Genomic DNA, 9,129 nt, shown 5'->3' with positions numbered 1-9,129 from the left:
GCTTCATAGTGATGGTGTACTTATGTACTTAAATCTTATTTACGAAAAGGATGTTTGGAGGTAGAGCGGGGGGACTGAGACAAATTAAGAAAACTCCCCTTAATAATAATGGAAGAATAACTTCACTGTGTTCCTGCCACAGTCTAATATTAAACATGTCATTCTGTCTTTAATATGTATTGCTATGTTATATACACAATACTGTTGTGTAGAACTATTTGGAATATTGCAGGTGACAAGTAAGGTCCCAATTCTGCATTCCTCACATGCATAACATGCAGCTCACATTCATATGAAGTTGCACAATATGAGTTACTTATTTCTTGAGTCTGTTGGAGTCATCAGTTGTTCTAGGTATCTAAGGAACCTGTTGGTTTTGGTTGTTTGTTTTTGTGTTGTGTATTTTTTAAAGGTACCAGATAAGGAACACTTGATGAGGTTTCCTCCCCTCCATTTTTTGTTGTGTTGTGCCATGGCTTTCTGTCAGTAGTGTGAATCTGGAAGTAGTCTAGGAATTCTAAATATGTGATGCTTCTTATATTGTATAGTAATACTAGGGAGTAAAATTGTTAAGATTCCTATTTTCAAAATGCAGTTTAATCCTCCCTTGAAAGGGTGAATAATGGTATCTTCTGCAAATTGTTCTCCTGGTTATCTAGAAGGTTTATTACTAAGGATTTCTTAAATGCAGAAACTTATGTACCTTTTTTTCCAGGTGCAGGCTTTTCTTTGTTTGATTTTTATCAAGAGGTGCCTTTAAGTTCAGTGCACTGTTTGATCTTGGACTTTAAACACTACCTGCAAGGAGTAAACAGGAATTCCTTCATTAGATTCAGTGGTTTTATGATTCATAAATTGATAATTGCTGTCTTAGTTTCTAAATGACTATGGAACATCTCCAGCCCTGTCTACCTCATCCCAGAATTCGTAGCAGGGTTCCTCTTGCTGTGAACTAGTAGACCTTTATTGAATTGCAGATTGTCTGTTTGTTGGAACTTCACATTAGAGGTAGGAGAGAAAATACAGCAAAGTATGCTCAACTTCCTATAAATTTGTATTTCGGAGACACATGCAATGAGGTTGACTTTTTTCGCCAACAGTTTTTGGTTCTACACTTGTCTTGGATGTGTTCTTCCTACAGGTACTTAAGTAATACTATTATATATTTGTTTGCATACAGCCTTAAATGTGTAATTTTGTTGGCTTGAAATTATGAAATAGAACCCGTCCTAAATGGGACTGGTAAGCTGAAAGGGCAGCTTTTGGCAGCTTTCCATAATTCAATATGGATGTTTGTAATTTGTAGCATTAGAGCTCAAAGATGTATGATGAAATGCAGCTTTTTGAACTTCATGCAAGTGCGTGTTGTTTGTATTTCAAGTGGCCTTTCTTATAGAAGATATTAATTCTAGACTACTGCCTACGCAGGTAGCTTAGCTCTTTTTCAGAAGCTTAACAGTTATCAGATGAATCCTAGAAGTGAGGAGAGGAAAGGAAATTTTTTTTTCTTATGGAAACTGCTTAAGAACCTACAAGACTATTTGGAAACTCAGTAATTCAGCAAAACTTCAGTTAAAACAAGTTAAAACATCATTTAAACTAGTTAAAACTGTTTCTTAGAAATTACTGGTTTTGCTTCTGCTTTTTATTAGTTGCTACTACTTTCATTTTTTCTTCATTTGCCACCTGAAGGATCTTGTGAAGTATTAATTCAAATCAATGCTGCTGTCTTTATGGGTCAGTAGACAACCTTGATGAGCCTAAGGACAGCTGTCATTCCAAAGCAGGCTGGATCTGTTTGTTTCTTTGCTATTCTGCATTTATGCATGTTCCAGAAAGCTGGTCATAACGCAGTCCTTGAGGAAACTAGGGTAGAAATGGCAAATGTGTTTCATATGTGTAATCGTAATAGTAAAGTCTTACCTTTGAAGAGTGGTGGTACTTTGAAGTCATTGGCTATAGAACCATTGTTTCTGTGTTGGGCATGGGAGCATAACATTTTGTCTTTTGGTGTTTAGAGCTCATATGTATCTATTTAGAACCCAAAGTAGTCAGATGAACGTGTCTGTTGTGTGTCAGATACAACATGTAGTTGGAACTGCATTGACTATCACTGTAAAGCAGTTAATGATTTGTGAGGTGTAGCTTGTGGCTTGTTTTGTTTTAAAATATACTTGAGGGAGGATACCAGGGTTTTGAAAAATTATCTGCAAGTAGCATCGACATCTGCCTATGCTTTTTTGTGAGGTTTTTTTTTTTTTTAAGAAGTCTAGATCCTCCACCTGCTAGTGGTGACAACCTTCTGAACACAAATCAAATGCCAATGGATATGATATTTTCATAAATCTGCAACAGACAGCATCACCATCTTTAATGCTTGTAGCTGTGTCAGGTCACCATAGTGCTAACTCATATTTGAAACTGTCAGGTATCAATCTTTCTGTTCAACTTGAACAATGCTGATGCCATCCCAGTTCCCATCGGTTTAAACTTTGAGTACCTGTGAAAGCTGCAAGAGACGTGGAAGTTAACCAAGGACATAGGCATTGGAGATGGAGCCCACAATCAGCCCCTGGGATGGTATCTTTTTTGGTGAACCACCCTGACATGAGCAAGAAAGCTGGAATTGGAGTGTTCTTTTTTCCCCTTCTAGCTTTGTGGATTCCTAAACATTTAAGAAAAGAAGAAACTGTCAAAAGATCTTTTTTTTTGCTGATTCTTCACTTTTTAAGAGCATTTGCAATTCGAAAATGATTTAAAAACTTCCTCCAGCTAAGAAGAGAGAAGACAGCATCAAATATAATCAGGAGCTTTTTAGCTGACTGTTGACTCACAACATAAAGCATAAGATCAGGGAGGTTATTTTACACGAAATCCAGCAGTCTTCTGTCTCCTACCAGGGAAACATTTGACTCTGTGTATGAATGACTCGTACTTCTGAGAAGACTTGATAAAGTTTTCGTCTTGCATCTGAATGAAAAGAGAAATGGTACAAGATGGATAAGTAAAATATATATAATGAAGTCGTGTCCAAAGAAGAAAATGATGTGGAGGAAACGTGATTCTAAGACAAAATGTGTAAAGATTTAAAGAATGGGGTCAGTCTAGGAAAACATGCTGTACAACCTGCTAGGGTAAAGCAGAACATGAAGAAGAATGGAAAGTTGGAGCAAATGGTAAAGTGAGAAAAAGCTTAGTACGCTTACTTTAAAAACCTGAAATTTTAAAAGTTATGACATGTTACAGTATACGTATTAACAGACATAGAAACTTCAGTGATAGACCAGAAATTCCATTGTGGGTAGGTGTTTGAACCTAATATTACCAATTTAAAACGGTGTCTGTGGCTCAAAATGCTTTTGACCCAAATACAAGTTGAGACAAGGTGATGTTAAGCCAGCATTGATCAGCAGGTAGATTATGGCCCATGTATGGGCAGTCTAACCGCTGTTGAAATTCTTGCTTATGGAGCTCAGCAAAGGAACCTTAAGAACAAAAATTAAGTGATTTAGTAGATGTTTCGGTAGCTTCTCTAAAGAGAAGGACAGCAGGGTGGGAACTGACATTAAGTCAGTTGGGGGAAGGATGATGGCATCTTGATTGGCAGTGTGAGAATACGTCATGAGTGCCCTGGTAGCAACCCTGTGTGCTTTTGTTTATTGCAGCGATAGGAAGACGAGCAGCTGCTAGATGGATGTATAGAAAGGAGAGTTATGTATGAGGGAAGTGATTTTTAGTAGCAATATTCTAAATGCATAATAAATGTGTGCCTTGGTGAGGTAAGATTTCATTGCTCAAGCCTAGGCAGAGCACGTTATAGTAATAGTGATGCACGTAAAAGCAGCATCAGTTTTCCAGTTATGTGGATAGGTTAGAAAAATTTTAAGTGTTCTACAGTTTAAATCATCAAGACATGTGTACACAGAGATGATCACGTTGAATGTGATGTTTAGTTTTGTGGCCTTCATGACAGAGACAGGTGATGCTAAAGGAATAGTAAAAAGGGCAGAGAGAGGTTGAGAGATCCATTTGGCATACAGAGCAAAATCTGATGGCTAGAAATCCATGGGAAGATGACAGAAAGCTAAACAAAAATCTGAGTTTATGACTCAGAAGTTAGAAGTCAGATTTGGTGGAGATTGCAGAAGAGGTGTGATAGTAAGCAGATCTTACTTTAAAACTGAAGAAATTAACTTTGTGAAAGATACAGATATTGTAAAGACTTTTCACTCTTGCTAGTGCACCCATTCTTTGATCTACTATGTCTAATATATTATTTCAGGTTATTGTGATGGGATGGATGTATTTTTGTTTTAATATACTTCAGGAGCTCAGAGATACTAAGAAATTATATGATGTCAGTTAAGCTGTATAGTTTGTCCTGGAAAGTAATTTCAGTCAGGTTAGTTGAACCTACAGTGGAAAAAGATTTTGCAAAAGTCCATAATTCTTATGGATTAAGAGTGTGCAATTGGACAGTTAGTACAAATCAGTTGATGTGTTATAACTAGCTTGTCTCTCAGCTTTGTAACTACTTTTCAAAATGCATCTCATAATTCCCAGTGTTTTGATATTCTTGTGCATCTAAACTTAACAGGCTGAAGTTAGAGCAAAACAATCCCCTGTTAATTTGTGTAAGGACAAAACAAATCAGGTAAAAACTGGATGGGACAGGGCCACAGAATTATTCTTTTTATATTTCTGAATTTCTCTTTTGGTTGTGTATTTCTAGTGAAAATAGAAGTGTATGCTAAGAGCTCATTTAACAATTAAAACAAAATTGGGCTGATTACAAAACATAAACTAAGCCTAGATCTGACATTTGCATTTCTCAATGTGTATCTTAATACTGTAATGCTTTCATGACACTTATATTGCCTTAGCTATTTCCTATACCAATATTGGATGAGATGTGTACTTGTATAAAGATCTGTTTTATGTTTGTAGTGTCACAAATAATTTTTAGAATATATTCTAGAATAGTCTGTGATGGAACAATGACCAATATTTTTGCAGTAAATTCCTTACCTTTATATATAGGTTATATGTATTTCTACTTGTTTTAAAATATTCAGTAGCTGCTTCTATATTTATCTGTGAACTTACATGAATTCTTAATTTTTCATTATGCTTTACTCTCCCACTTTGAGGAAAACAATTTGTTTTATTTCAACTTGAGCATCACTGTCAGTATAATGACTGGAATTCTTAGTGGACCGTAATTAGAGTAACAGTGCCTAAAAAAGCAGGGAGAAAAATATTGGCGGGTTAATTACATTACTTAAATTTAAACCTGAGCTAAGCTGTAGTAGCTTTAGAAGCTGATGTATTTGGATGTGAAATACTACTGTGGAAATGGATGTAGAAAAAAGAAAATACTGATAAGTAATTGATTTTTCTTTTGGTGTGCTTCGGTTCTGATTTTTTTTTTTTTCTATGTTGAAATTGGGCTGTGTTTCTCAGCCTTATTAAACCAAGGCTTAAAACTCCTGAATGTTGTCATCGTGTGTGAAAATGGGGCATGGTAAACACCTTTCTTCTGAAAGTGAATTAACATCTTACAGATATGCCATGAAATGAGGTGAATTAGTCAGGGTTTATTGGGGGAAGCAATGTCTCGTATAACACCAGTTTGTATACCTGGAAGAAAGGTCTACTTCAGTGCTCCTAAGCACGTGACTTAAGTTTATTTATACATACCAACTTTATTGATATGTACAACCTTTTACTGTGATATCTTGTAGCAATGCTGTTAATAGCACACCTTCTTATAATAAAGATATCTTCTGAGTCCTAGTTTGGTAGGTGAGGCGCAAACAGCATTTTACAAAATATGTCTGGAGACTGAATATTTCTTCATCTTTGAGCTAATTAAGTCTTGAGATTTTTCTTTACTCATGGAGGTTATCGCTTCAAAGTGGCAAGGACAACTTGGGTAGTGCGATGTCCCAGTGTTCGTTTGTACTCAGTTTGTAACTCCTGTCAACACCAATATGGCCATTGGTTTGCTATTAGTATTTTCTCAAGTGCTGCCTCGTTTCTATCTTAACAACTTTCTGGAATCTGTCAGAAGATGTAAAATCATGTCTGATGCTGAAGGTCACTTATAAGGAGTTTGAGCCAAGGGTTATTTTCATGGAATTGTGCTTTTCTTAGAAACTTACTGTCATCATTAGTCATGCTTTAGTGTTTACCGGGACAGTACTGTGCCTTTGCAAACCTTTTTCTTAGCTCTCGAGGAAAAGATAACCCTAAACTGTTGAAGAAATTATCAACGTAAATTGTTGATGTTATATTAGTCAACATAATATTCGCAAAGATCGAGCACTAAATGCGGTGGTTGTTTAAAATGGAATTTAAACACTGAAATTACCTTAACGAATGATCTTCCATAAAGCTGCAACTATAGTCTCTCCCCAGTGACTACATAGGAATGTGACAGAAGCATTCCTTATTTTGTTTAGTGATGACATCAACTCTGCGTGAGGAGCTCCTGCAGTGCAGTTTTCATGTTTTGATTGCCAAACATCATCGTCTCAACAGAAGCATCTCCCAGACATAGTATAATATTATGCATCATGTTGTCTTGCTTCAGGGTCTTTATGTGCTACAGCCCATATGGGCTGTAATGACAATGCTTTTTATAGATTGAGTGACTGAAAATTAAAAAGGACTAATCTGCAACGTATTACATCATGTATTACAGCTAGTGATAATTTCAGAGTAGAGTGATGTGGCTCTCGATTTTTTTGTTGTCTTGTCTTTAATCACGGTGGAAGAATTGTAAACAGTCAGCTGTGAGTGTCAAAATGCAAGTGGGGAAGCTGTTTTGAAAGATGCGTATTTATGTGGGGAAAAAACTCAGTTTTACTGGGACAAATGTATGTTAAAATACTTAGACAAATTTTCATTGCTTGCAGTAAGCGCTTTGATATCTTTTGTAGTCTTAGAAGAGCAGTTGGCTCTCAATTGTAACTAGCTGCCTCATTTTTTAACATAGTATTAAAATTTACCAAAAAAGAAATATAAAGGCTTTTAAAATGTGTATTTAAATGTTGATACCTTCAGGTAAGAACAGGTTCTTAAAGTCCCAAAGAGAAAAGAAAACCAATTTAAAAAAAAATGTTTGAGTAGTGTGCCCAAATTAGCGTATATATTGAGTTGCTGAAACAGCATATATATGCTGTTTGATTCTCAATTATGTTCCTGTTTATTCAGTTTTAGTAGTTTCACTCCCAAACATGGCCATTATTCAAGTTTCTCTATTTGAAAGTATTGTTCCCATAGACAGAAAATCAGTTTACCTCTAAAGCTGATGTATTTCTTTTTTTTTTTTTTTTTAAGCTTCAGTAACTATTTCTACAACAGGAGGATCTTTTTTATAAATTCATAGAGAATGAAAAGTAGTCTAGAACTCAGAATGTTTTTATATGCAACACTTTTACTATTTATTCTGTAATTCCACAATATTTAATTTGTATTTCTGTTTTGCTGATAAAACTCGTATCTTTCTTGCCAAGTCCTAAGGAATGCCTGGATGCTACTTTCTTCTGAGAGCCATGTGCATATGTTGCTAAGCTTATTTGATTTGTTTATGCGCATTTCAGAGGGGAAAAAAACCACATCAAAATCATTGTTCTGTTGTGCAAAGTTTTAGTAAAAGCGTAATATTTATCAATTTTACAAGTAAACTTTTTACAGGTGTTCAGATGCTCAAATTTTAGTTATTCCATTAAAATAATTTATTTTAGTGAGATAAAATTTTCAGTGTGGATTGAAACTTAATATTCAAGAATTGAGTTCTAAGAATCTTACTGAAAAATGCAAACCTAATTAACTATTTCTTATATCATGCATTTTTATTCTTCTGGGTATATTCAAAGACTGTTGTGGTTGATTTCTTTTAATTCACTCTGATAAACAATCTGACAATTTTGTATTCTGAATGGACTTCAGCATGAAAGATTGATTATCTAGAGATGTCTACCTGCTTGCATCCCCAGAACTTCTTTCTCTCTGTGTATGTAGATATAAGGAAGCTCAAAAATGAAACATTTGATTTATTTTTGAGCTTCCTTGAAAGTAGGATGTAAGTGCAACTTCATACATAAGCACATAAATGTAAAAATTTCTTCTGTTGATCTATTCTGCAGTTTTAGATCTGTTGGGTGTTGAGAATGCAGTAGGTGTGACCTTGACACGTATGGTGGAGGTTATGTGCTGTGGAGTATGGTGATAAGACTGGCTGCTGAATGGGTCCCACATGCCCCATGGGTTGAAAAGTGGATTATGAGAGAGCCATGTGCCCTCTGCAGCAAGAGTTCATGCTGAAAGTGCCAGCAGCAGCAAGTATAAATTGTGTAGCTGATGACTACTTCTATGTGTAACACAGCTGTTGGTAGAGAACAGTCCAGGTACTGAATAGCAGAGGCATTTACTGGCAGCTGTTCTTGTTGGCCTGCCAACAAAGGGGAAAATACCAAACCTATTTTTCTTTTGATAAAATGTGGCAAGTTATGTTTACCTTATGTTTATGTGTACATCCAGAATTGAGCAATGTATATAAAAAGGGCAGTTTTTTTGGTTCTGACTTGGTTTATCTTCCCTGTTTTTCTTTCTTTTTTTCTTGTTCACGTCCTTTTAGATATTTATGCTAAATCAAAAAGTGAGAAAGGGGGGGGTTATTGATGACTACCTCTAAAAAAATAATCTTTTGTATTATAATACGGCTTTACTGTTGGAAACCAGTGTTGTAATAAACAATATACTATTTTCTCCATGTTTTTCAAGTGCTTGTCCTATTTCAAAACTCTACTTTAATCTGATGCTTGCCGAATTAAGTTGGAAACAGCATAAGTACTGTAGTGTAGCAATATATGTACCTGTAGCATAAATGTTACCTCTTCTTAAATCCTGGAAGTCCGTGTTTGTATGTAATCTTTTTCTTCTGGAGTGCTATGTGTATTTTATCCTTACTCCAGTAGTGATATTTATACATGGACATATAACCTGGCAGCCCACTGCTGAACAGTGTGGATTACTGGTACCGCTCAGATCTTGAAATTATTGTTTTTTAAATGCCTTCTATGTGACATTACTGGAACCTCATGGTCTGTGTGACTACAGCAG

The sequence above is a fragment of the Fulmarus glacialis genome, unplaced genomic scaffold, assembly GCF_000690835.1.
Source record: "Fulmarus glacialis isolate BGI_N327 unplaced genomic scaffold, ASM69083v1 scaffold42348, whole genome shotgun sequence".
In the NCBI taxonomy this organism is placed as follows: domain Eukaryota; kingdom Metazoa; phylum Chordata; class Aves; order Procellariiformes; family Procellariidae; genus Fulmarus; species Fulmarus glacialis.
This window is presented reverse-complemented; position numbering follows the sequence as displayed.